The sequence below is a fragment of the Vulpes lagopus genome, chromosome 1 (assembly GCF_018345385.1).
Source record: "Vulpes lagopus strain Blue_001 chromosome 1, ASM1834538v1, whole genome shotgun sequence".
NCBI classification, from domain to species: domain Eukaryota; kingdom Metazoa; phylum Chordata; class Mammalia; order Carnivora; family Canidae; genus Vulpes; species Vulpes lagopus.
Genome location: NC_054824.1, coordinates 151,292,844 through 151,320,333, shown reverse-complemented (window position 1 = coordinate 151,320,333; position 27,490 = coordinate 151,292,844). Strand labels below are relative to the sequence as shown.

General features: G+C 39.9%; 1 protein-coding gene and 1 pseudogene across 1 annotated transcript in view; one reads left to right on the top strand and one right to left on the bottom strand.

Moving 5' to 3' along the window:
* Window positions 1–4,161, top strand: part of LOC121472809 — a 41,865-nt pseudogene extending 37,704 nt beyond the window's left edge.
* The window catches only part of AKT3 (AKT serine/threonine kinase 3), a 313,971-nt gene that overhangs the window by 256,636 nt on the left and 29,845 nt on the right, over window positions 1–27,490 (bottom strand). The window lies entirely within an intron of this gene.

The following is a 27,490-nucleotide window of genomic DNA, read 5'->3' as shown; positions in this document are numbered from 1 at the left end:
ATAATTTATGGAAGCACACTGTATAATAAGAATGTTAGGGGCGCCTGGGGGGCTCAGTGGGTTGAACATCCAACTCCTGATCTCTGATCTCAGCTCAGGTCTTGCTCTCAGGGTCATCAGTTTGAGCCCCATCATTAGCCCCACAGGCATGAGCTCCATGCCTAGCATGGAGCCTACAAGGAAAGGAAAGGGAAAAGGAAAAGGAAAAGGAAAAGGAAAAGGAAAAGGAAAAGGAAAAGGAAAAGGAAAAGGAAGGAAAGGAAAGGAAAGGAAAGGAAAAGGAAAAGGAAAAGGAAAAGGAAAGGAAAGGAAAGGAAAGGAAAGGAAAGGAAAAGGAAAGGAAAAGGAAAGGAAAAGGAAAGGAAAAGGAAAGGAAAAGGAAAGGAAAAGGAAAGGAAAAGGAAAGGAAAAGGAAAGGAAAAGGAAAGGAAAAGGAAAGGAAAAGGAAAGGAAAAGGAAAGGAAAAGGAAAGGAAAAGGAAAGGAAAAGGAAAGGAAAAGGAAAGGAAAAGGAAAGGAAAAGGAAAGGAAAAGGAAAGGAAAAGGAAAGGAAAAGGAAAGGAAAAGGAAAGGAAAAGGAAAGGAAAAGGAAAGGAAAAGGAAAGAAGGAAAGGAAAGAGGAAAGGAAAGAGGAAAGGAAAAAGGAAAGGAAAGGAAAGGAAAGGAAAGGAAAGGAAAGGAAAGGAAAGGAAAGAGAAGTTAATCCCTTACTTTTTCCCAATACATCATGCCCTTTGTTACAGAGCAGATTTAACTTTTACAAAATCAAATCTTTAAGGATTCCTAATGTGTATTCCTAATCACAATAATGGTGATGTTTGGGTGATGAGGTCATGGGTCTTCTTTTTTTAAGTTTCTTTTTATCTATATTTTACAAATCTTTATGGAGCGCTATTTTTTTTTAATGAAAAAAAAAAGGTCATATCTTTGTATTCCTTAAAATGAGCAAAATCCAATCAGGACTTTATATGGAGCCTAGAAGACTGATCCTAAAACTCAAATAGATTTATCTAACAAATTCTCTCTTATTGGCCCTCGGGAGACAAGAGGAGCTAAGGCAACCATGAAGAACAAAAGGAGTTTGAGGCTTGCGTTATAGAGATCAGTGCTTATTGTAAAGTGGTATGGGCAGAGGAAGGGAAAGAGAAGCTAAAGAAGTACAAAGAGTCCAGAAACAAACCCACATACAAACAGAACAATAATGATGGGATTATTTAATAAATGGGATTGGGACAAATTATACTTGTAGAGAACAGTGAAGTTAGATCCCCTTCCTAACACCACATGCACATGCAATATAAAACCCTCAAAGTGGAGGAAAGGAAATCAAAATGTGAAAGAACTTTTAGGTACCTTAAAAGAAAAGAGAAGACACTCCAGTAGCTAGCCTCCAGGTCAGCCTGCAATGATATGTATACCTCACAGTGATTTGCACACCCAGCTCCTGCAGCCCCCATAGGATCTCCTCCCCAGCGAGCAGGGCTGTGACTTCAAATACTAGATCATAAAACACATCGAATTTCCACCTCACTCTGCTGTCTGCCTCCCTCACTGAGGGGAAGCCAGCCTCCACCTTATGAGGATACTCAAGTGACTCTGGTAAAGGACCAAAGAACTGAGGCCCCCTCCCAATAGCCCATACCCAGTGCCAGCCATGTGAACAGACTCTCTTTAAAAGCAGGTCCTCCAGCTCTAGACAAACCTTCAGATGATGGCAGACTAACTGCCATCTCACCTGCAAACAGAGACAGAGAGGAGAACCACCCTGCCACACTGTTCCCAAGGGCAGGGAGAGATCATAATGCTTACTGTTTGTTTTAAACTAAGTAGGCTTGAGTGGCAATTTGCTAGCATTAACAGATAATTAATAAACAGACTTCTGTTACAACCTCAATGTAGGCAAAAAGGTTCTTAACTATGATACCAGAAGCTAAAACTATAAAGAAAAAGATTGATAAGTGTATCTGTATCAAAATGAAAAAGTCTGACACAACAAAAGTTAGTCCAAGTGCAACTAAAAGGACAAGCCACAAATTGAAAGAAGATATCTGTGATTTAGATAAATCATTACTACCAATAGCTAAACAATTCCTACTAATCAATAGGAAAAAGACAAATCATCCAATACAAAAAACTTTGGGGAGAAAAGACAAGAAAGAACAATTTACAAAAGAAATTAAATAGCAACAGACACATAAAAAATTTTGAAACCCCGCTGGTAACTGGAGAAATGCAAATTTTAAACACACAATACCGCTGTCACACATCAGAATGATTACATTTGACAAACCCAAGTGATGGCAAGGAGATGACGCCTCTCCTGAACTGCTGGTGGAAGACTGGTGACAACCATTTAGGTAAGGTGAAAGATGAGCATCCTTACAACTTGGCAATTTCTACTCGCAATAATATATCCTAGAAAAAAATTTCAAATAAACATTACAAAAAACCTCTTCACACCATGGTTTGTGATAGGGAAAAAAAATAGCAACCACTTAAAGCCCCTCAATGGAACAGTTCAGTAAAGTGTGATTTATTCATGCAAAACCTCACAGCAAAGCAAATGAAGAAATAAGAAGACTCTGTGTATCAATATAAAAACATCTTTAAAACATAATGTTTAAAAAAAGGTGCAGGAGATAATGTGCAATATGGTACCATTATGTAAAACTTAAAAACATACTAGTTCTATTGTTAAACATATCTATTGTTTATATATGCATTTACACATAAGAAAAAACTTAAAATACAAATGCATGAGAATGCTAAACACTGAACTCAGTATACCCCTGTATTAAGTAGAGTAGGATGTGAGGGAGGGATGCATAAATCATAATCATTGCATAAATCATAATCATATCTAATAACATGCCAAAAACAATTAACAAAATAAGAAACTGAACTAGCAAATACTCAGCAAAATGTACATGCGCAAGCTTATTCGTAACTTTTCCTGCAATGGATATCCACTGAGTGCCTGATAAGGTCCAGGCACTCTTCAACATGGCAGTGAACAAGTTCTCACACGCTGAGCTTCTGTCCCAAAAGGTAGAGGCAGTCCATAAAAACACCAACAGAAGGTCTGGTGTTGGCAAACGCTATGAAAATCAAGCAGGTGATGTGTCAGAGATGAGGGAGGAAGAAAAGGATACTATAGAATGGGTGGTCAAAGATGCTCTGAGAAGACACCTGTTCTGAGAAGTCAATGAAAAGTTCTCTGAAAAGCCAAGAGTGTCCTGGGCAGGTGTGTAAAGTCTGCGGCGGGAACAAAGCTAATTTACCTGAGGAACAACAGGAGGAGTAAGCCTGGACTCCAGTGAGTGGGAATGTGCGGACATGACATGAGGTGGAAAAGAGGCAGACGAGGAAACCCAGGTTTCAATGGAGCTTGAAGCTTATGCAACTGGGGGAAGAGCTCTCTCAAGAAAAGGAATATACAGCTATGAAAACAAAATGAGGTCCTAATTGGGCATTTCTTTGGATTGAGAAAGGAAGCTACATCAAATTATAATTCTTGAAGAGTTGTCGACCACATCAAAACATCCTAAACTATAACATGATATTTTTAATAATTAACTCACTGGTGCACTTCTATATTAATTTTAGAGACAACAGTTTAGTCTTTTATCTGAAATAAAGGGTAAAAATTTGTTTTTTATTACTGATTGTTTAGAAAGGTTTCTTGCACCTTCACAACTATTGGTGATACCATGTAAATATTTCAAATTATTGAACTGGTGAAAACCTCTTTTATGTTTCTTTCACACTTGAGCAAGAAGATTGGAATATTCAACACACTTGCAAATGGTCTGTCCTGGCTTCTCCTCCATTGCCCATGTTCTTCCAGTATGGGATGGGTGCCACAGGACAAGTTCCAATCCCCATTCATCCTGGGCCCAACACCATCGTGAGCAGATATCAGCCGGGAGGTGTTACACTGGGTCAGCTTGCAATCACTAAACTACCCATGACAGTGACTGTCAAATCACAGTATTGCATCTCACACCCCTCTCCTTGAAGTTCCCAAACTGCCAGTGTCCACTCCAGCACAGTCTGCAAGGACAGGAAATATGACAGCAAGAAAGGCACAGTGGAAAGCTATAGCGGCCTCAAGCGATTTTGGTCCAGCCTAGGAAATGGCCACTCCAGCAAGAGGCTGTAAACATTATTAGTTCTGTGGTAAGCTCACCTCTGTCCAGGGCAGTCTGAGCCTTAAAAACTATCAAAAGCAGTTTGGATTTTTGCTTCTACGTGAGACGAGAAACCAGGGGAGGGTTTTGGTCAAAGGATCTGAATTCCATTTTAGCCAGAACACACCCAGAAATGCACTGACCTAAGGCTAGCCTCTAACTCTCCTCAAAAAGGAGTACTTGAGTACAAAATAGACCAAAATTAGGCTTTTACCTCCTGAAAAACTGTATTTCCTCTTTCTCCAATCTCTGGATTTAAAATCCTAGGAACTGGGGTGCCTGGGTGGCTCAGTTGGCTAAGCATGTGCCTTTGCCACAGGTCATGATTCCGGAGTCCTGGAATGGAGCCATGTGCTGGGCTCCCTGCTCAGCAGGGGGTCTGCTTCTCTGTCCCCTCTACTTGTGGGTGTGCTCACTCTCTCTAATAAACATCTTTTTTTTAAATAAATAAATAAAATCCCAGTAACTACAAATCCAGTCATCATCACTAGCCCCACTATGACCTGTACCTGAAAAGGAATAATTTCTCAGTTTACAAGTTTTTAAGAGCTACATTAATGTGATAGAGAATGGTAACCTTCAAACACAGGATTTTCAGTTACCGAGTGTCCTTCCACAGCTATCTTAGGAACAGAGGCACTGCTCCCAGCTACATGGCCCCATCTTGAGATCCCAATCCTAGCCTTTCCACTGGTTCAGGGAAACCTTCAATAGTGCTAAGAAATCCCCTTTCTACATATATTAGCAAAACTTAATTAGTAACTTCGTTTTTACAAACAATTAAGAACTCTGAATTGAAGAGGTAAGTATGCAAGAAGCAGGTAATAGTAAACCAATCGTCAAGAACTGTGAAGTTGTAGAAAGAGCCGGGATGGAGATGGCAAAATGATCAGAAGCTGCTGAAACCAGAAATGCTGCCGGGTGATACCCTCCTCTTCTGGGGCTACTCACCGTAGCCCCGCTGTTCCACCCTCCACCCGAGCTTTGGGAAAAGGGGTCAGAAGAGCACAGAGCTCCGTACTACACAAGCATTCATGCTACTTAAATGCTACAAAGAAATAAGATATCAGCAAAGGCCCAAAAGGGGTGCTAAGCGAGGAGTCTATGTAAGAATTGACCCCGCTTAACCTAACACCCAGAAGAACCTAACACAGATGGAATAGTTATTCTAGGTCTAAGAGACTGAGCAGAACCACTACAGGAAGAGGGGATTTGGGAAACACTGGTCCTACAGCAGCTGATGTGGATAGACTCCCAGGCAACACGTTATTCATACATAAAATCTAAATAATGAAGACAACAACAAGAAGGATTTACGCATTTCAAATCCAATATATACTACAGAAAATTTAACTGAATCTAACATTTAAGTGAGAAACTGAAGCACTTGAAAAGCTTCTGATCTAGGAAAAAAACCACTAAAGTTAATGGCTTCTCTAAAATCCAGAGTTTCAGATATAAACGTTGCGACCCATAGAGTTTCTTAAGAATCAACTAGATCTATAAGATTTGTTAAGAAACACTAGCCTCTGGTCCCTATCTTGCCAATATTTTCTTTCCACCAAAACTTTCTCTGGTTAGTTGTTCTGGAATTTACCTCCACATCTCTAAGTAACACAGTATATTTGTGTCACTGCTTCTTAAACGGCCAGGGTGGAGTATTCTCTAGTGACTGAGCTGTTTCCTAGTCTTGTCACTCTCCACACTCCCCGCCCCCACTGTTTCAATACTCCGGTTATTAGATCAATTCTGGAGGCTTGTATCATGACTACATAGGGCATTCAGAACTGAGCCAAGGAGTAAAAAAAAAAATTACCCTTCTTTTCCTGTGTAACATTTTGTCTTCCCTGGAGTTAATAATTGCCTGGCTTCTCATTTACTTAGTTTACTGCATTACTTATCCCTATATATGTATCTACTATATGTTTATCTCTTATTAACCTGAGACTCTTCAGTCTGACAAATCCCCTTTGAATATATTCATTCACGTCAGATTTCTATCAATTTCATCTCCTTGAAACAGTACCTCCCTTCCTTCTGACTTGCTCTGGTCTGGACAGGTTCCCCTGGGCCTGCTGTGCAGCCACCACCCTAGGGGCCCTTTCACCCTCTCCTGGGTCCAAACCCATCTCTCGGCTCTCCTGGATCCTCCTCTTTCTTGACATATTCCCTCCTCCTCACGGGATCTGTCCTTCTCAAAATATCTTTATTTTACTCTTAATATTGATTAATCATGGGAATCCCTGGGTGGCTCAGCGGTTTAGCACCTGCCTTCATCCCAGGGCATGATCCTGGAGTCCCGGGATCGAGTCCCATGTCAGGCTCCCTGCATGGAGCCTGCTTCTCCCTCTGCCTGTGTCTCTGCCCCTCTCTCCGTGACTTTCATGAATAAATAAATAAAATCTTTAAAAATATATACTGATTAATCATTTACACTACTTAGACTAGTTTTGGATATCATTTTTCTTCAGAATTTGAAAGGCACTGCTGCTCCATTATCTTTCTGCTCTTGCTACTGCTGAGACCTCTAAAGGCCCTGATTCCTGGTTCTTCCCATGTGCCTTAATGTGGGGTCACCATTAACTGTTGTGCAGGGTATCCAACAGGCCCTTTCAATCTGAAAATCATGTCCTTTTTCTAGAATATGTTCTTGATTTATCTCATGATTATCCCCCTCCCCCATTTCTTCTGATTTCTTTCTGAAAGTAATTCTGATGTTAGAAACTTCTGGACCAGTTTTCTGATTTTCCTAGCTTTTTCCCTCCTATTTTCCAATTTTTTCTTTTACTGTACTTTCTGGGAGATTTTCCTACTTTATCTTCTGACGTCTACAAAAACATTGTTCATTCTTCTTTTCAAAGTATCTTTATGAAATCCTCAATTGGTAGGAATAATATAATTTAGTACAGGTAAACTTTGGAGATATTGTAGGTTGGGTTCCAGGCCACTACAATAAAGCTAATATTGCAACAGTGAGTCAAGTACGTATTTCAGTTTTCCAGTGCATAGAAAAGTTCTGTTTCCAATATACCACAGTCTATTAAATATGCAATAGCATTATGTCTAAAAAAAAATGTACATACCTTAACTTAAAAATACTTTATTGCTAAAAAAAAAAAAAAGATGCTATCACATAAGCTCTCAAGCAAGTCGTAATCACTGCTCACAGATCATCACAACAAATAATGAAAAAAGTTTGAATATTGTGAAAATTACCAAAATATAACACAGAGACATGAAGGAGTAAATGCTATTGGAAAAATGGCACCAACAGATGTGCTCCTTGCAAAGTTGCCACAAGCCTTCAATTTGTAAAATTTCGTAAAATTTGTAAAAAATGCAGTATCTGCAAAGTGCAATAGAACTACGTATGCTGTGTAGCATAGCATAATGTGTAAGTTCTGGTATAGATAGATCTCTTGATAGATCTCACCAAAATACTATTAATGAAAGAAAAGAGTGACAACACAGATAGCTCCTAAAACCAGCCATGCTTAAAGTCATTTACCATTTATTTAATAAGCACCTACGCAACAAAGGTACAAGATATGTTGCTAAGGATGCGCTAAAATTTATTGAATAATTAAATATGCCAAGTACTTTATCTGCAGTATTGCTTAAATCTTACAGATGAAAAGAGAAGTAACTTGTCCAAAATCACAGAGCTGATTAAGTGACACAGCTAGAATTAAAATCCTAGTTTGGAGGTACCTGGGTGGCTCAGTCAGTTAAGTGTCTGCCTTCAGCTCAGGTCATGATCCCAGGGTCCTAAGGATGGAGCCCTGAGTCTGGCTCCCTGCTCAGCAGGGAGTCTGCTCCTCCCTCTCCCTCTGTCTCTCCCAGTTCATGCTTTCTCTAAAATAAATTAAAATAAAATCCTGGTTTGTCTGACTTCAGAAAGCAGGCTTGCTTTGCCAGCACGCTGACAAACTGCCTCATATTAACAAAAACCTCTTCTCTTCCCAGGCACATGCTTCCTCAGAAGTCTCCCTTGCAGTCAAATGTGGCCACTCGACTGAGTTCTAGCTAATGAATTATGAAAAATGAGGAGTGCTACTCCTAGGCTTAGTCCACCGAAAACCTCCCCAGAGTGATCTTTCTGTGTTCTTTCCCTCTCCGGCTTCATGCAGATGAGCACATGTTGAACCACTTGCTGATGACAGTGCAGTCACAAGACAGAAGGAGCAAAAAGCAGGAGCATCGTACTTGTTTTGGACTTTGCCAAGCAAGACACAAAATTCAAGTGATATTAATCCACAGAGATTTGAGGTTTATCTGTTTCAGCAGTCAAACTCAATGTCGTATTGCCTGGAGAAACGCATACCTTCAGAGGCAATAAGCTGGGCATATTATTATCTACCACAATATATACAAACAGCACCAAGAGTGGACAAACTTGTATTTACAGAGAAAAGCTGTGTGTGCAGATGAACAATAGCTCTCACAGCTGGAGAGATTGTGGAAGCATCAGCTTTTAACATGAGTTTGTTGATGGCTAAGATTTAGGTATTAAATATGTGGTCCAAAAACAGGCACTCCAAGAAAAAAAAAGTGACACATGCCACCAGGTGAAACCTGGAAAGGTTAAGAACCTCATGACAAATAGAAATGGTGAGCAATAGTACAGGGGAAAGAGTACATATCAAAAAGTAGTGAGGGCCAGGTTGAAATGACATGTGCCCCAGGTAATGACAAGGCCCCCAGACAAGGGCCCCAGGTAATGACATTTGGGCCACCTTCCCCACATCAATGAGCTACTGAGATATCAGAGCAGAAATCCAGCGTAAGATTGTACCAAGAACAAAGTGCTTCAGAATTAAAGACTAAGGAGTGCCTGAGACCCATCTGTCACTGGAGGACATTAGTCGTCCAGATTCCATCATTCGACAAATATTTACTAATTACTTACTTTGTGTGAACCATGGCAGTGGGAAAGGGAGAAAACACCAGTGAATGCTAAGGAAAAATCAGGCAGTGTTTGGTTACAGGCACTGGGGCTCTGGTTGAGTACGACAAAGCAAAGATTCAATGATGACTGTGGTCTCCTGTCTGCCTAGAAAAGGTGCAAAACAGTCTAATCGAACAGAAAAGGTGGGAAGTGTACCTGTTTTGGAAGAAATGGTTAGTATACTTAAAGACAGTCTGAATTTGAGAAAAGAGGCACCATTTCTCATAGTGATTACTAATCCCCACATCCAACTGATCTATTCAATCAAAAGACCCAAGTCCCTTATCTGACCTAAATGGGGGGAAGAAGCATGAACAGCCCCTTGCAGCAAATGCTAGCCGTTTGAGGCAGAATTTAGAGGCATGTCTCTGTAAGAAGATAACATCAGTCCCGTGTTTCCCAAAGAGGGTTCCATGAGTCCTCAATCATCCTCTTCCTGCACAAATCACTGCCAATATCTCTCCCCCTCCTTCCCCTCAGATCCCACCGCAAAAGGTTCATGAGAAAAAGAAACGGTGTTGAGGAACTCTGAACAATCTTACAAAGCATAAGTACTTTTTGGAATTCCACAATGTACACTCATACTAAAGAAACCTTTTATTTTCTTTAGTCCAGGTATTTCCAAAACTTATTCAATGACAGAAATCTATTTTTGAGGAAAATTCACCTACTAATGATGTATGCTTTGGGAAATGGTACACTGATGGTAAGCTACTGGAAGGCAGCTAGGACTTTTTATTAATCTTTGCAAATCTGAAACACCTGGGACACAATATATGCTGAAAGAAACAATTACAGGGTTTTTAAAACAGTACAAGCCACATATTTGTGGTCATTTCCTAACTACTATTCCAAAATACCAAGGCTCCTCCTCAAGTTCTTAGAAAAGTTCTTTAGATACCTGATAAAAGCTCTGCATGGATTCATTGTATGTGAGTCCATCTATGATCCCACCACCACTACATTAGCATACTTCTTTTTGCTTTCAAAACGAAGTCCATCCTCAAAATGAATCTCACCTGACTCACAATAGATTAATTACCCAAAATAGAGCAGTAAAAACTGTCAAATGACACGTCACAGTGACTACACAAAATAGCCCTTATACTATGAGTGCTGGATGAGAAGCCTGTGCCATAAATTAAAGATAAGAACAAGGCAAGGGAAAGGAGAAGTAAATGGTGAGCCAATCTTTTTCCCTTCCCTTCTAAACAATTCAGGTAAGGGAGGGTCACTAATTCCAGGCCCCTGCCCTCCAAAGGGCAGAGAGGAAGAAAAACACTGTGCCGCTGGGTGGGGGAGAACAACCTGTGCCCCTCAGGCTTCATTCAGTAGCTTTGGGTCAAATGAATCAACATGTTTATCTGCGAATACAGCTGAGCTCATTTGAACGTTATGCACTTGAAAGGAAACAAACTTTTTTCAAATGGAACCAGTAAAATTCAGAAAGTGTTTGTTTTCCGTTTCAGCAACTTTAGTTAAGCTCTTTGTTTAGGAAGACCAAAAATTACGTGAAATCAATCTTTCATTGTGTCAAGATGTTTATCCCAAACTGAAGAAGAGTTAAGGAAACTCAGCTCGAAGACATTTGATCTAAGGGTCAAGGACACTCAGACTTCGTAAGTTCTGCCAGCAGTTTTTAAAAGTTGCTTCCTGTACTAGGGAATGTTCACTGTTCTCGCACAAACAATAATAAAAGTCATTTATACAACCACCTTCATTAGTCTTTTCCTTTTAAATTCACTGTTCAGTAACAGCAAAGGCTACAGTCATTAACTCTGGTAAGTGCTTTGAGCTCTTAATTACCATTATATTTCTACTCGCTTAATATTTGTCAAGGAACAATTTTTTTATTCACTTATTCAAAAAATATGTCCCGAATGTCAATTACGTGCCAGATCCTTGTAGATGAAAGTCAGCAAAAGAGATGTATGTAGTCGCTGTCCTCAATAGCTTTCAATCCAGCTGAGAAGAAAACTATTATGAAAGTAGACGTGTATATAACCCAAACAATGAAAAGGGGAAAAAAAAAAACCAAACATGTAAACGTACAACACGATCTAGCCCAGGGGTCAGAAAAGGATTCCTTTGGTAATGACAGCTGAGCTGAGATTAGCATAACAAACATTAAAGATAATTTCAAACACAAACACACACACCACTCCCCAAAATCATCTGAGGAATAAGAATATCCATAACCATTGGAAGCAAAGGGGTTTGTAAGCGCAATGGTAAAATCCACAGGACTCTGAAAATACTGGTGATAGCTTCATGGGAACAGCACCAAAGAGCACTTAAATCTATAGGAAGAAAAGCAATGGCCACTTCTGGCATATTTCCATGCAAAAATAGGTTTCACAGCTAGAACTATTGTCCAATGAAAAACCAAACATCAGCTATTAATCTAGTAACATCCAATTGCCTCAAGTCCTCCAAATACATAAAATGAGTTATATTAATAAATGTATCCCAAACCTCAACACCCCATAAAACCCAGCTCGCAAAAAGATATCTAAGTTTCATGGGTCTCAGAATCACATTAGAGCAGAAGCAAACTGTGAGAAATCATCTTGCAATAGAACACTTTCATTTTGCAAATCAGGAAGGAGACCCAAAGTGGGGAAGTAACACACACACAAATGACATCACTCATCTAGTCAGTAGTAGAAAAGGAGGCTAACTAGACCCTGAATCTCCTAAGTCCCCTTCCCATGCTCCTTCCACAGCATTACAAGAGCAAATCTATCAGACTACCAGGAACACATGGGTTGCAAATAAATAAGGCCAATTTTAAAACAGGGGAATCCCATTTTGAAAATGTTACACACCTTCAATTTAATTTGTCTGCACTTCCCTTAAGTCCTAGAAAAATAATGTTCCCTCTTATCACATTCCACAGAAAGGTGAAGTGAAGGAAACTTAACAGACCCTACCGCATCCAGGAGGCAGGCTGAGTGCTTTATCTACTTTAATTTCACTTAATCATCATAACTGCCCTCTGAGTTAGACATTATTCATCCCATTCTGCTGAGATTCAAAAACATTAAATAACTTCTCCAAGGTTACACATACGCGGCAGAAAAATGGTAGAGGCAGGATTTGAATTCAACTTTGTGGGACTCCAAATCCAGAGACACTGTACCACAAAAAAGTCTTTTTTTTCTTAGGAAGATGTTTACAAAAGCAGTGAGGTCTCCCAGAGAACCCACCGATGGCCACTTAATTGCTGATGGACAGTCTTTTAAGTGTAGTCTGGGAATCCAAGAATCATTTTTTACATTACTCCAAAAGGAAGTACCAAGTTTTAAACAACTACTTTAAAACAAAATGTAGAACATACTTTTAGGTTAAATATTTTGTCTATTTTCTTTTTGGCAGTGTTATCAAACTCACTGTCTCTAGCACCCGGAAAAGCATCAGCTATCTACTTCTGTGAAACACTGGCTCACAAGCAGTAAGGAGAAGGATGTAGTAAAGCACAATCATTTAAGAGAACTGTAAGAAATTTAGTAATTCTAATTTCTCCACCAATAGCTCATTCATAGCTTCAAGTGGGAAAGAGCATACTACTAAAAAATTAAGAACCAGTAGTCCAAATAGAGCGATGCACATCAAAATTAAAGGAAGATCAATATTGGCTTGCACACCACCCACCCATATCCTTGGAGTATGTTTCCACTGTCTGGGCTCTGCTAAGTCTGTTACCAATCATGGTCAGGTTCTCAGCCTCATAGCTGAGAATGCAGCTGGTGCCTCTGGTCTGCTATCATCTCCCACCCAGTTCTCTTTACCCTCATGGAAATATGCTTTTGTTTTCTCCTTCTTTTTAGGGGGAAGAAAAAACATATTTTCTCTGATACTACTATTAGAGGGCTGGATTTTGGGGGGTTTTCTCTTGACCCTTACAGTGTCTGTTTTCTCCCAATACTCCCAAGTACCGTTCCATCCTCCACCCCTTTGTTTCTGTTTGCTTATTTTGACCTTTTTATAGAGGCTTTCCCCCAAATGTTCAATGGTCTTGGAATGTTAACTCCTATCTAGAAATGAGACTCTGAAAAAAATTGACTTCAAAGGTCTGTGTGGGGAAATGGGGCTTTTAAGTATCCATTTAAGGGTTCTGTGGTAGTGAGCCTATCCATATCTGAAGATATTTGTCTTCTGCAGGGGATCAGCAGGATAGGCTTCACAGTGCTATGGAAGGAGAGCAGAGAAAACAGGCTAAGTTCCACAATTCAGGTGTAGATTTCCCTTAATCTTCCTGTTCTGAATCAATCAGCCACCTACTGCCCCTGGTTCAGAAAGCAGACACTTCTTCAATTTTATATTTTATCATTTAAATTTTATAAAGAATAAGTCTTGGGGGCACCTGGATGGCTCAGTCGGGTAAGTGGCTGACTCTTGGTTTCTGCTCAGGTCATGATTCTCAGGGTCCTGAGCCTGAGCCCCTAGTGGACTTTATGCTCAGTGGGGAGTCTCCTTGAAGATTCTCTACCTCTGCCCCCAATGCCCCTCTACCCGTGCATGCCCAAAAGCTCTCTCAAATAATTTTTTAAAAATCATCAATCAATCAATCTTGGCCTCCTGAGGCCAGGAGTGGTGGTAGTGGTTACCTATCCTACACCAAGTGTACAGGGAGAGAACCTAAGGATCCAATCAACTCATTTTCAGCTCCACTTCTGATGCCTGCCTTCCTTAGTGTCTGGTACCTCCCAAAGCCGAGCCTCTGGGGAACTTCAGGTCACAGTCCTGTAGTTCTTGCAAGTATTATGCGCTTACAGTCTTTTCCTCCCTGCTAAATCCAATGCTATGTATCCATCTGCTTCCCTATTTCAAAAGAAGTATAGCAATTTCCATCTCCTGTTGTAATCCCATTCAAAGGGGAATGAATAGAGAGTTTTTTTAAAGCTTTAGAGATTTTCAATTTTGCAAGATGAAAAAAGTTCTGGAGCTGGATGGCTGGCTGCACAACACTGGGAACGGACTTAATACCACCAAACTGTGTATGTTTAAAAGTGGTTAAAATGGTAAATTTCCTGACATATATTTTATTTTGTATATGTTACCATGATTAAAAAAAAAAACAAAACACCTTTTTTTAAAGCAAGGTTTAAAAAAGCTACCTCCTCAAAACTTCCAAGATTACCCTATGCAAAATTATCTTTCTCCCTGGATAGGGTAAGTCTCTAGTATATCCCACAGTTTACTTTCTTTGTAGCACTTACTGTTATATGAAATTATCCTATTTAATTATCTCTGTCCTCCAATTACAGTAGGCACCTGGGCCACCTTCTAACCTCACTTATGTATTATTATAGTATTATTATTATTATTATGGTAATCAGAATATGGTAGGAAAGCACTTGATAAACATTTGGTAGATAAATGTATTAATTGGTTTCTGGGTCCCACCTAGACCTATTGAATAAGATTCCGGAATTCTCAAGCTCTGATTTATAAAAAGAGAAAATTTGCTATTTATGACCCAATTAGCACCCCTCCTTCTAGCTAGTCAAAACAAGTTGACACATCTGACCCTTAAAACAGATATTCTATTCTCAGCAAAAACCCATTTGCTTTTGATTAGAGGACCGAGCAATGGGGAAGGTGAGATAAAAGAGTTTGTCATTATTTCCAAATAGGAATTCTTGATAACATGGAAGTATTTTTCCTTTAATATAATTCTTTTAAAATGTTAGCACATATGCCTTATGAGAAAAGCTTCCACATCATAAAGATGTTTAATGATCTATTTTATCATGTAATTTGAATTCTGAGTTAGAAAAAACAAAACTGTTTTCCATTTATGCTCTTGAGAAATATAATTTCCTACAGGATTCTATTATCTTCTTTCTCCTGTCTTTAAATTTCCCCTTCCATTTCTATTGCTCCCTCCTCAGCAGCAAATATACCTACCGTTCTCTATAAAAAAAACCACTCATTTGATCTTACTACACACTCAACCTACAATCTTATCTATTCCCCCTTTACCACATCAAGCTTCTTGCAAGAGTGCTTTCTCACTTCCCGTTGATTCCTCAACCCTCAACTCGTGGTAACTAACATGGCTGTCGACCCCTTAACACAGCAACAGTCCTCCCTGGCCAGCACCTTGAGCCCCTCTGATACCATGGATTTCCCACGACTGTTCCAGTTCCGCTCCTTCCTCCACATGACTTAGATTCTGGTCATCCCATTTTAATCTGGGTGTGAACCCAGTCCAACACTGACCACACTTTACTGAGCTGATTCAGGAGCTAGTGTGTCTCCCAAAGGACAAGTTACTTGAAGGCAGGCACTACTTACTCCTCTTAAGTAAGCAGACACACAGCAAAGGTTTGTGGGAGGTTGAGAAGGAAGGACTGGACCCGGGGAGGTGGATAGGGATGAAGGGAGGGAGCGGGAGATACAGGCAACAGGTTTACTCATCTTTTTATTCCTAAGTACAAAGCGGGAAAGTGAACTATAAGAGAATCTGAGTTAATGTTTGTTCAATCTAACTGAATGCACAGATAGCACTTATTTAATGGTTTGGTTTGGCTCAATTTCCCTGAATACTCACATTTAACATTCTGAGAATTATACATTTACAAGTCTGGTTATAAAAATCATACTGTTAACTACTGTTGTCCAGTTTTAGAAATTACCAGTCAACAAAGTAATAACACACTTTAGCATTCTTCAACTTCCAGATGGCACAGTTCAGTTGGGAGTCCCTGTGAGATGAGGGGCAAGTCAAATGTTATCACTGAAGTCTAGAGAGAGGGTAGTACAGAAACTCCATATATTTCCTAGAATTAACTTTTAGATCTCAGAAGAACCTGTCATAAATCAATTGGGATAGGTTTTAAAGGGCTTTTCCAAAAGTGTGATTTCTGTTACCAAAGGAAAAAGAAGATATCCCTATATTTAAAAACAAAATACATATAAATTGCTTTAAATAACACTCTTTTGTTAGGTTTCAAGGGAAAACTAGGACTTCTGGACACTAATTAAAAGTGAAAAGGAAAACATCTCTTCACAGTTAGGAGGGCAATTCCTTAAGGAAATAAGGAAACCAAATTCTACATTATGTAGCCAGAAGCAGCATTGCTCTTGGCTCCTGCTCTCCACCTGTTCCCGATTTCAAACCCCTTTCCCAGGGGTTCCCGTCTTCCCCTTCCTGGGCTCTACCCTGGCCTATCAAAGCAGCTCACTGAACATGCACGGATGCATATACAGGCTCCGCAGTCAGGAGCACACCCTTCAGGACCACACCCTTCAGGACCAGATGCGCCTACCTGTGCTTGAGTCCTGACCCCACTACCTATTGGGTGGTGTGGAATCCCAAGATTCAGCCTCTCTATACCTCAGTTTACTCACATGCTAAAAAAAAGAAAAGGGCAAAAGAGTACCGACCTCACAAGAGTGTTGCGAGAACCAAGTTTCTAGATACCCGAGCCTTAGATGCTGGGTGGCACATATGTGATCCCAAAGTGTTCGCTAAGCAAGGGACCACCTCATTTATCATCCAAACCAGGGCACTTCTGAGATTTAAAGGAGAGACTATTAATCACTGGAGCAACAGGCATCAACCAGAACTGTCCTTGGCAAACCAGGACGGAGTCACCCAATTAGTGTAAGATGAACCATAAAATATTCTTGGTAGGCAATAGTTTCTGTCCTACAAATTTCACAGAATAACCTAATATTGTTCACTTCCAGTTAAACAAACCTACTTTAGACTATAATTCTGAAAGTGGGTTCAGTGGATGGGGTGAAAGAGTAGGATAGGTCAAAAAAGTTTCAGAAATACCAAATTAAACAAATTTCTTTACCATCTAGGTTCTACCCGAAAGTCATTGGTATACTACTAGGGTGACTTATTTGATTTTAGAGCTTCGATTAATTTTATTTTGCAAATACAAAGTTTTTATGATATGAAATTTAAGTGAGAACCTGGCTTTTTTCTAATACAAAGTATGTTACCTATCTGTGGTCACTGCTCTTTTCCTTGGTACCTAGACCCTTGTCTAGGTATGTGTAGGAATGAGTCCTACACATTCGCCGAATGAATGAATGAATGAATGAATAATAAAAAAATTTCTCATTGAAAATTGTCTCAGAAACTAAAGCTAGATCAGAAAGTAAATTTTAATTTGGGATTTTAGTTGAGCTTCTTCAGTTTTTTCTGATACACGGTTCCAGTAGAGCCCTCGGGTAAGAATGGCACTGGGTGGTCCCCTGGATTTGCCCATGACTGAATGTGTTGGTGATCCAAGAGGAAAAAATATTCCTGAAAGATAAAAATAACAATACTAGTAGCCAATGTATATGGAAAATATTATGTTCAAGGGCTTACATACATTATTTCCTTTGACCTTCACAATAATCTTTAAGTGATATCTGGCTTGGTCATGGGAACCTTAGTAGATCCCATGTCCACAACTTGAGATTTTCTTTTTTGTACGTTTATACACCTCTTTTTTGCTGGCACAATTTTATGGCGGAAATTCCAACACACTCCACCACTAAGCCTAACTACCTAACTACTTGGTAAGGTAGCTAACTAGTAAGTGCTCAAATCCTGTTATGAAATGGTCCATATGAACAATCTACATCACGTGGTCTCAAAGGGCAGCATGTTTAGGTCTCAAAGGGCACAAATGCTACTGTGCCAAAGGTCACCTATATAACCATACATTTATAACCATACACTTATAATAATCATGACTTACAATAATCTTCCTAGCTGTAATTTACCAGAAAAGATGGAATATTCATATAATACAAATAATTCCACATATCAAATTTTGGAGCTGGAAGGAACTTTACAGATTCTTATAAAGTAAAATGATTTGGGGTGCCTGGATGATTCAGTCAGTTAAGCATCTGCCTTCAGCTCAGGTCATGATCCCAGGGTCCTGGAACTGAACCCCACTCCTGGCTACCTGCTCAGGTGGGAGTCTGCTTCTCACTCCGCCACTCATGCTCACTAGGCTCTACCTCTCAGTCTCACTCTCTCAAATAAATAATCTTAAAAAAAAAAAAAAAAGTAAAATGTTATTGAAGATAAATCCAATGCATTTCTGAATTTCTTTCCTTAAACTATGTAGAGCAGGTATTATTACTAATTATTGCCATTCTTTACATGAGGGGACAAGGTTTAGCAATTTGTCTAGGTGTGCACAGCTGGTGAGCAGAGGACTTGAAGTTCAAACCCAAATCTGTCTAACACCAAAACAAGGATCATTTATTTTCTTTACGGTATACAAAGATTCTTCCTACTTAACATCTTTCTGTGACCCAAATCATTCTAGTGAAAATAATAGAACTTTAGAGCTTGACAAGATCTCCCCCACCTCTCTGTTTTACAGACCCAGTGTTGTTGAGTAGCTTGATATGCTGGGTGCACACAGCTGGTCACGGAAAGAGCTGACATAAAAATCCCAGGACTTCTCCTAGAGTCACACAGAGCTCTCTGTAGCATCACAAAAGATCAATGCTTATTAATAAAAATTATACTGATACCTATCACTTGTTAAGCACCTTTCAGAAGCCTTGAACTACACTAGGTATCCTGTGTTATTATCTTAAACCCCCCACAATTTCTCTAAAAGCCCAGAACTGCTGACTCCAAAGGCAGCTATGCTTGTGTTATCATCATTACCACTTTCAAAATCCCAACTAGAAACCCAGGTTGTGTGCGTGTTGTGATGGTTGTTTTGTTTCTCTGTGTTTGTGTTTGCTGCTACTAAAATCGACCCACGTACAGCTGCTCCATTTTTGTGAAGACATAAAAATATTGTGATATGTGGCACGGAAAACACTTTTACTTATAAAAAAGGAAAGGCTTCTAGAGTATCTTTATGAAATCATAAACTAAAGAAGCTGTTAAGGCTCATTTATATAAGCAATCAAAGGCTGATTCTTTCCTCAGGAATTTGATTTCAACACAAGACTTTCACTAGACAACCTGGTTTGTTATAGAACAAATACATACACACACATACATACATATGTGCATAAGACAGGAAAGGAACATGCCAAAATTTTAGAGCCCCCACTCCTCCCACAATCATGGTGACCTCCCTCAACCCAGGCTTTCCACTATCAGCGTATGCTGTACTCCTGGCTACAGCGATAACTGGGGATGGCAAAATTACACAAACAGAATCTACTCTAATAGTTACCACATGGCTGGTGGGAAAGTCTATCTTCTTTTTGGATAGTGAGCCATGATGCTGCTGCCCTGGGGCTGCCAGTAACCACATGCATGCTACTGAGCAGAAGCCTGCTCGACAACGAGACCATCACAGAGGGAAACAGAATAGAATAGAACCAAAGAGAGAACGTTTGACATCATCAGGCATACCTGAAATCAGTTTGTTCTCATTTACATAATCTATTAAATACATCCCCTTTTAATTTTTCTTTCATTGCTCAAGCTTGTGTTGGTTCTTGTTGCTTAAAATGTTTAAAGTCTTGATGCATTACCCTCATAGAGAAAATCCTCAGTTAAAAAAAAAAAATGACATGATGGGGATCCCTGGGTGGCTCGGCGGTTTGGCGCCCGCCTTTGGCCCAGGGCGCGATCCTGGAGTCCTGGGATCGAGTCCCGCGTCGGGTTCCCGGCATGGAGCCTGCTTCTCCCTCCTCCTGTGTCTCTGCCTCTCTCTCTCTCTCTCTGTGTCTATCATAAATAAATAAATAAATAAATAAATAAATAAATAAATAAATCTTAAAAAAAAATGACATGCTGCAAAATTCTAAACATTCAAAAATTCAACCATTTTTTACACCGAAGACATGCTTTTAAATGTAAATACTAGCAAAACTTTTAAAATTAAGTCCTGTAATGCTTTTTGTTTCTAAGCAGGTGATTTTAAATCTTTATGTATTAATAATAATCACATTTTAAAATACTATTAGATTTGGTTTTTGTTTTTTTTTTTAGATTTTTATTTATTTATTCATGAGAGAGGGAGAGAGAGAGAGAGAGGCAGAGACACAGGCAGAGGGAGAAGCAGGCTTCATGCATTGAGCCGGACGTGGCACTCCATCCCAGATCTCCAGGATCACACCCTGGGCTGAAGGCTGCGCTAAACCGCTGGGCTACCGGGGCTGCCCAGATTTGGTGTTTATTTTCTTTTTGGTATTAACATTTTTCTCAGGGTAGAAAATACCATGTGACTACTGTCCTGCCCTTTAGCCTTCCGCCATGCAGCTCTCCACCTGCAGAGGGTGCAGGCAGAGGGGACCTCCTCCCTAAGAGCACCTGGGGGCATGAACAGAGAAGGGAGGGCTAAAACCAAATTCACATAGCTCATGTGCCCATCACATGCAAGTCCCTTCTTTTCCTCTTCTCTGCCTTAAGATTCCTTCCTTGTCTCTGCTCTTCCCTCATCCTTCCTTCCTTCCCTCTGCACTGAGGTTCGCCTCTCCTCCTTTCCAAGAGCAACCCCCTGCTCTCATCTCTTCCCACACTCTGCCTGCTCTCTCCCTGCTAACAACCCACATTCCCCTCTGCCATTCCCCTCTGTGCTGACAACAAGGGGTTGTCTTTCAACATTTTCCCTTGACCAAGCAGTACCGTTTTATTTCGCCTCTACTTTTGCTGCCAAATTTTACCCCAAAAATGGCTTCAATTTGGTATTTAAGCATCTGACTCTCCCTTTTCCCCAGAAATCTGGCTACCACACCGCTCTCCCCCCAAAACCACTGAAAATGAATTCAGAGCATCCTCTTACTGTGGAACCCAAAGGCCTTTCAGTTTTCACTCCCTATGTACACTGCTGTATGTGACATTAACTATCTGCTTGTAAAACCTCTCCTCTATTAGCTCTGACCTTACTATTTTTGCGCTCTTCTTAATAACTCCTTTTGTGCTTGCCTAAAGAGTCTCTTCTTCCTCCTACTCCCCACTTGCTACTAGAGTGTTTCCTGAGTTCCTTCCTCAGTCCGCTGCTCATCTTTCCATGTTTTCTGAAAAATTATACCTACCATTAAAATCTCAACTGTGTTCTTTTCCTATATGAGAAAAAATTTTACAGGTATACATACACGAACACACTGCTGTCACCCTCTCAAATCAGGACCACTCTTGAGCCAGCTGAAAATGGCATCACTAGCACCCCTAAAACCATGACACGTACAGTCACACCCCTGACATGTGGGCCCACCTTCCACTGCCTAGGATATTCTTCCATTCTCAATCTAAACGCTGCCTATCAGACTCACATGCCACTTCCCCCATGAAGCCTTTCCACCCACACCCATCTCCAAAGCAGTATGAAGTCATAGTTCTCTCCTCCATACAGCCACGGCACTAAAGAGATAATTATATTACAGCATTTTTATGATCATAGGGAGGATATATTCCCATGTGTTTCATCTCACTCAATAATTGTTTCAGGGGTAAGGGACAAATTTCATTCTTTTTCTAGTTGCTGGAACATGGTAGGCACATGATATTTGCTAGAAAGCATTCTTAAAAGGCCTAGGTTCAGGATGTCACTGATATCTTAAAACATTTCATATACCTACATTGCTTTGCACACGTCGAAGTTCAGTGATTGCTCTCTGAACACTGAAAGCATTTATTGACTACACCAGTAACTTCGCATTTATGATCTTCTGCTGTGACTATTATTCTATTTGTATATGCATGTGTCTTATCTTCTCAACTGGCTAAGTATTTGAGAGGTACGATTTTTAATATTAAGCATATTAAACTATCTAGTGTGATTCCTTACACCCCACCGGGCATTAAGTATTACATGATTGTTCGATGAGCCTCACTGTTAGCAATTCTAAGAACCATCTGACTGATCTGTATTGACTTATTGCTTTAAATTAAACCACGGTCTTTCCAAATCCATCATTAAGGGAAAAAACCATGTGTGGAACTCAGACAATAAATATCTTTAAATCCTAGCCCAAATATTTTTAAAAGAAAAAGCAACAGTGGGTTCTTTCCTTGCAAATATGAATCTATTATACATGGACATTAAAAAGCAATTTCTCTACAATTCACAATGTAAAAATTGATTTAGGCAAGTATCATCAGTGGAAGTTTAAATCAAAGTGAAGTGTTGTTAGGAACTATGACCCTACAGATTTATAAGTGGGGAAAATAGTCTTTATACGTAAGAGACCCAGAAGTCAGCTTCTTGATCATGTATGTATCATCTATGCAATATTCTCACCAAAAAAGGTTCACCATGAATGTAATAGGAAAAATCAGACAAATCCAGAATGTGGGACATTCTATAAGACAACTGAAGACATAAAATCCACCCCTCCTCAAATTTAGAATTTCTCAGAAAGAACTATGTCATAATTTTATTATTCCAAAATAATATGGGCCAGAGACACAACCAAATTAACAGTATGGACCCTCAATTTTTAAAAATGTGCTTTTTTGGACTACCATATTAGTTGCAATTACTGAATGTATTGATTTTCTTAGGTGTGTTAATGGTACCTTATTCCTGGGGATTTAGGCTAAAAGGACATACAGACAGAGCAATACCTGCAACTTTCTTCCAATGGTTCAACCCCACCTTCCCCCCACCAAAAAAAAAGTACAAGGAAAACTGTAACTGAGAAGTTAAATAGGTTAATCAGCTTGGTATTGTAACTGTCTCAGTGTATAATCGTATCAAAACGTCACACCACACACCTTAAACATACAATTTTTATTTGTCAAGCGCACCTCAATAAGGCTGGGAAAAAAATAAATGTAGCAAAACATTAAGGCTGTTTACATACTCATTAACACTATATACTTTCAATTTTTCTGTATATTTAAAATTTCCAAAATAAAAAGTCAGGAGTGAAGGTAATCTCTTCTTCTTTCCAGTCACTTTACAGATGAGCGGAAGTAAGAGCTGAGAATATGGAGCCCCACTGTATCTAACATTTATTCATCTTATATACACGCATATGAAATGGAACCCCTGGATGGCTCAGTGGATTTGAGCAACCAGCTCTTGGTTTGGGCTCAGGTCATGGTCTCAGGCTCGTGAGATCAAGCCCCGTGTCAGGCTCTGTGCTGAGTGGGAAGTCTTCTTGGGATTTTCTCGCTTCCCCTGCCCCTCCCTTGGCTCACACAAATGCTCTCTCTCAAATAAATAAAATCTTTAACATAAATAAGTATGTTTATGAAATACATAAGTTAACCTTTGAGAAGATATACTATGTAGACATTACTTACTAACAAACAAGACTAAATGATTAAATGTAATTAAGCAGAAAAATGTTTTTCTCATTTCACACATAAAATTCTGTAGTTCTTAGTAATGATTATTGGTCAGATAATTTCCTTCTCCAATATTTCATAAAACATCCATTTGCGAACATTCCTGAGTTTGCATGCTCTTCAAGTGAGTCAACTGGCTCCTGGCCCCTGTGTGGGAGGCCTTCCTCACCCTTGCGTTTAGTATCCCCTGCCCCTACTGCCTGCCACCCGTGCACATCTGCCTTCCCAGTCTTGCAATTTCAATTTAAGTGTCTCTTCATTTGCCTTCTATCAGTGCACGGCAGATTGCCACAAGACTTCGTACTTTAACAAACCTTATCATCTCATGGTTTCTGGGAGTAAGGAACTCAGGACCAATAATGCAGGAGGCATTGCTGCTCAAAAAGGAGTAAGGAAGATAAAGAACTAGTGGGGTACCTGGGTGGCTCAGTCGGTTAAGCATCTGTCTTTGGCTCAGGTCATGATCTTAGGGTCCTGCGATCCAGTCCCATTTGGCTCCCTGCTCAGTGGGGAGTCTGCTTCACCCTCTTCCTCTGTACCCCCTCCTGCTTGTGCTCCCTCTCACTCTCTCTCAAATAAATAAATAATTTTAAATGGGGCGGCGGGTAAGGAAGGAGGTGGATGGCCATCAGTGGCTCACAGCATTTCTGAAATCCAGTGGGGCCCAGGCAATTCCTGCTGAGGGTCTGCGCTCCCACTGCTTGGTTCTATTTTTGGAGCCATCCTTCTCTTCCCAAGAGGGGAGCCCAGCTGTGAAACCATGTGGTTTTATTTTCTCAGTGTGCTTCCTGACCACAGGGACTCAGGGATCCAAATACTGCCTGTCATATGCACTGGCTCTGGCCCTATCAGTCCAATCCAAGCCAACAGTGTTTCTGGCAACTCAACAGTCTTTAAAAGAGAGAAAGAGGGACATAAGGAACCATTCTGTGGGTCCCCGGTGCATTTGCTCATGGTTTACTCCATTAGGAGACAAAGGCCACACCCACAACTCTCCTGAAGACAAGCCCCTCCTCAAGAAGTGCTGAGGCCAGCTCTCTTCTTGTCCTCAGAACCCCAAATGGGGGACTGAACAGTCTCCAATGGAACACCTGGGATCTTTCTGAGATCCCAGAGGATTTTCAAGTCACATCTTCAGCTTCACTGGCAGACCACCTTTTCCTGAAAGTGTCTCATATTGGATCTTCCCCAGAACATACTACTTAATGTGAGCAATACTGGTCACACAGAGGCCAGGAATTTTCAAACTCAACCATTCCTTGCTCCTTTTTGTTAACAATATTTCCCTTAGGTTATTTCTCTCCTTCTACATTTTAGCAACTGAACTGCTAAGCTTCCTGCTGTTGCAGAACAAGGATTTCCTTCTTCAAGTTTCCACAAACATTTTTCTCACTGTTCTTTAAGCTCTCCCGCAGCTTTCCCAGAGGCCACCAAACTCACCATCAACAGTCTACCAAGGATCTTCAGGCTTTCACTAAATGCCTCAAATCTTTCCAGCTTGTATCCACCACTAAGTTCCAAAAACAGTCCTCCATTGTAAATTTTTATTTTGGCAAAACAAAACCACCAGTACAAAATCTGTAATAGCAATCGCTATGTAACAAACTACCCCAAAAGTCAGCACTTTAAATACAATGAGCTTTCACTGCACAGTTTCAGGGGAGCAAGAGTGGCTTGGCCTGAAACAGGATCTCTGATGACACTACAGCAATGACAATGACCATGGCTGTGATCATCAAAAGGCTCTACTTGAACTGGATCTTCTTCCAAGATGGCTTACTCAAGTGGCTGACAAATTCATAATACCTTGTGGCCTGTAATTGCATATTCTTCTTTTAAAAAAAGATTTTATTTATTTATGAGGGAGTGGTGAGCAAAGGGAGAGGGACAAGCAGACTCCCCACTGAGTGCAAAGCCCCAACATGCGGCTCAATCTCATGACCCTGAGATCATGATCTGATCTAAGCATCCTAGTTTTGGATGCTTAATCGACTGTGCCACCATCCCTTCCACATTCTTGATAAGAAAAGTAGTTCAGCGGCCACTCTATCTTTACATGAATAATGCTTTTCCAAGTTAAGCACTAGGTTGAATTGTTTTCTAAACTAGTCTAATAACATCTTATTTTACATGTTTTAAATCACAAAATTTGGGTAATTCATAATTTCACTGGAGTTTTATGGGTAACCTGCTAAAATCATTTTCATAACCACTTTTATGTAAAAGCATAAAAAGTGACTAGCAAAAGCTGAAGACTGTCTCAAGGCAAAGGGGCAATCTGGTCATGTTTCACTAGATCGCTAAACCAAAGATTCGGGCTCCTCATGCCACTAACACAGTATCATAGACACCACCCCAGTGTTTCTGATACTGCCTCTAGTCCAACTACCATACCTATCTATGATGTATGTTATGACTAAAAACTTTTAATAGACTGTATAAAATTGAAGTTAAAAAAGTAAAGCAAAGGGAGATAGCTAAAATATAGAATACATTAACATAAAACTAGAAAAACATATAGCCCAAACAAAACCAGCAGGGCAGAACTAAGATCCACACTGTGGAAAAATAAGTTTGTATCAAAAGAACAGAAGCTTGAGTCACTTAAACAGTCTGAAGACAAACTATGAAAGTTCACTGAGAATGAAAGGAAAGAGGAAAAGAGATAAAACATAAGGGAAGAAATAATAAATATTGAAGATAAATATCCAATCAAAAATAGTAAGGCCCCAGGCTTCTATCATGGATTAAAGAGGACCACAAGTTTTTTGCCATTCTTCCCATCAAGAAATTGAGTCTATTTCTCCTCCCCTTGAATCTAGGTTGGCCTTGTAACTTGTTTGACCAGCAAAACAGAATTAAAACAAATGCTGTGCTAGCTTTGGAACTGGCCTTGGGAAGGGTCAGTGGCTTTCACCCTCAGATGGGGGCAACTATATGCTCTCAAGCAGCTTAGGCTGCTCTGTGGGGGAAGGGAGGCATGGAGGAATACGAAGGCACTCCCAGCCAACAATGAACCCAGGACCCAAATTTGGGGGCAAGGCTTTCTTGGATCTCCCAGTTCAGCCTTCCCATGCAGCCATAGGAGTAACCCCAAGTGAGACCACCAGGGTAGCTTCCAAGTCAAATCATAAAATCATGAAAAATAATAAACCACTGGTTTTAGCCACTAAGTGTTGGGTGGTCTGTTCTGCAACAGTAGGTAACGGATGTCACTAAACAGATCTAAAACAACACAATACTGCCAAAATCTATGGACAGAGGTGTAGTCTGCAGTAGAGTTGCATCCCAAGTCCTTGCTAGAAAATATTATGTCCTAATTTGTCTGAAAACCCAGCTTGTTTCAAAAGCCCGGTTGAAAGTAATAGCTCTTCTATTTCTTAAATTATCTTCTATTATTTACTTACTTGAAAAAAAATACTCTAAATTCTATCCCAGGATTAAATCAGGCATATAAGATCAGTAAGTTTTAATATTACATCTTCAAATTTTACAAATTTTATATCTACTTAAAGATACTTTTAAGAAAACTCCACTTGGGTTTTCTCCTTCTTGGGTGTATTCTCATTCTCTGATTAATTCATTCATCTACAGTTTTTGAGGGCTTACTAAGCAGTCGGCATTAGAGTGGCAAAGATGAACATGGAATTAAGGGCAGGTAAAAATTTAACACTCCCCTAGCTTTTCCAGAAAGTTAATCCCTGCCTCATCTGTGCTTGCAAAGCATTCTGTGCAAATCTCTGTTTTGTGATAATAATAATAGTAACAGCGAACATTTACGGAACATTTACTATGTGCCTGGCCTAATTCTAAGCCTCACATGATTTCACTCACTCAGTCCTCATGACAACCATCACGAGGTAGGTAAGAAGTATCACTACTCCCACTTCACAGATGGGGAAACTGACTCATGCAGAGTCTCTTCCCCTACTTAAGACTCTAGACTCCATTTGGGCAGGTGAGCTGTTTCTTCATCTTCATATCCTCCCCAGTCTCCAGCACGTATTTCTCTATAACTAAATAAATTTTTCAAATACTAGAAATGAGTATGATTATTTCCTTTTTTTGTTGTTGTTTTTGATCATTTCCTTTACAAGGACAATTTTTCACTCCT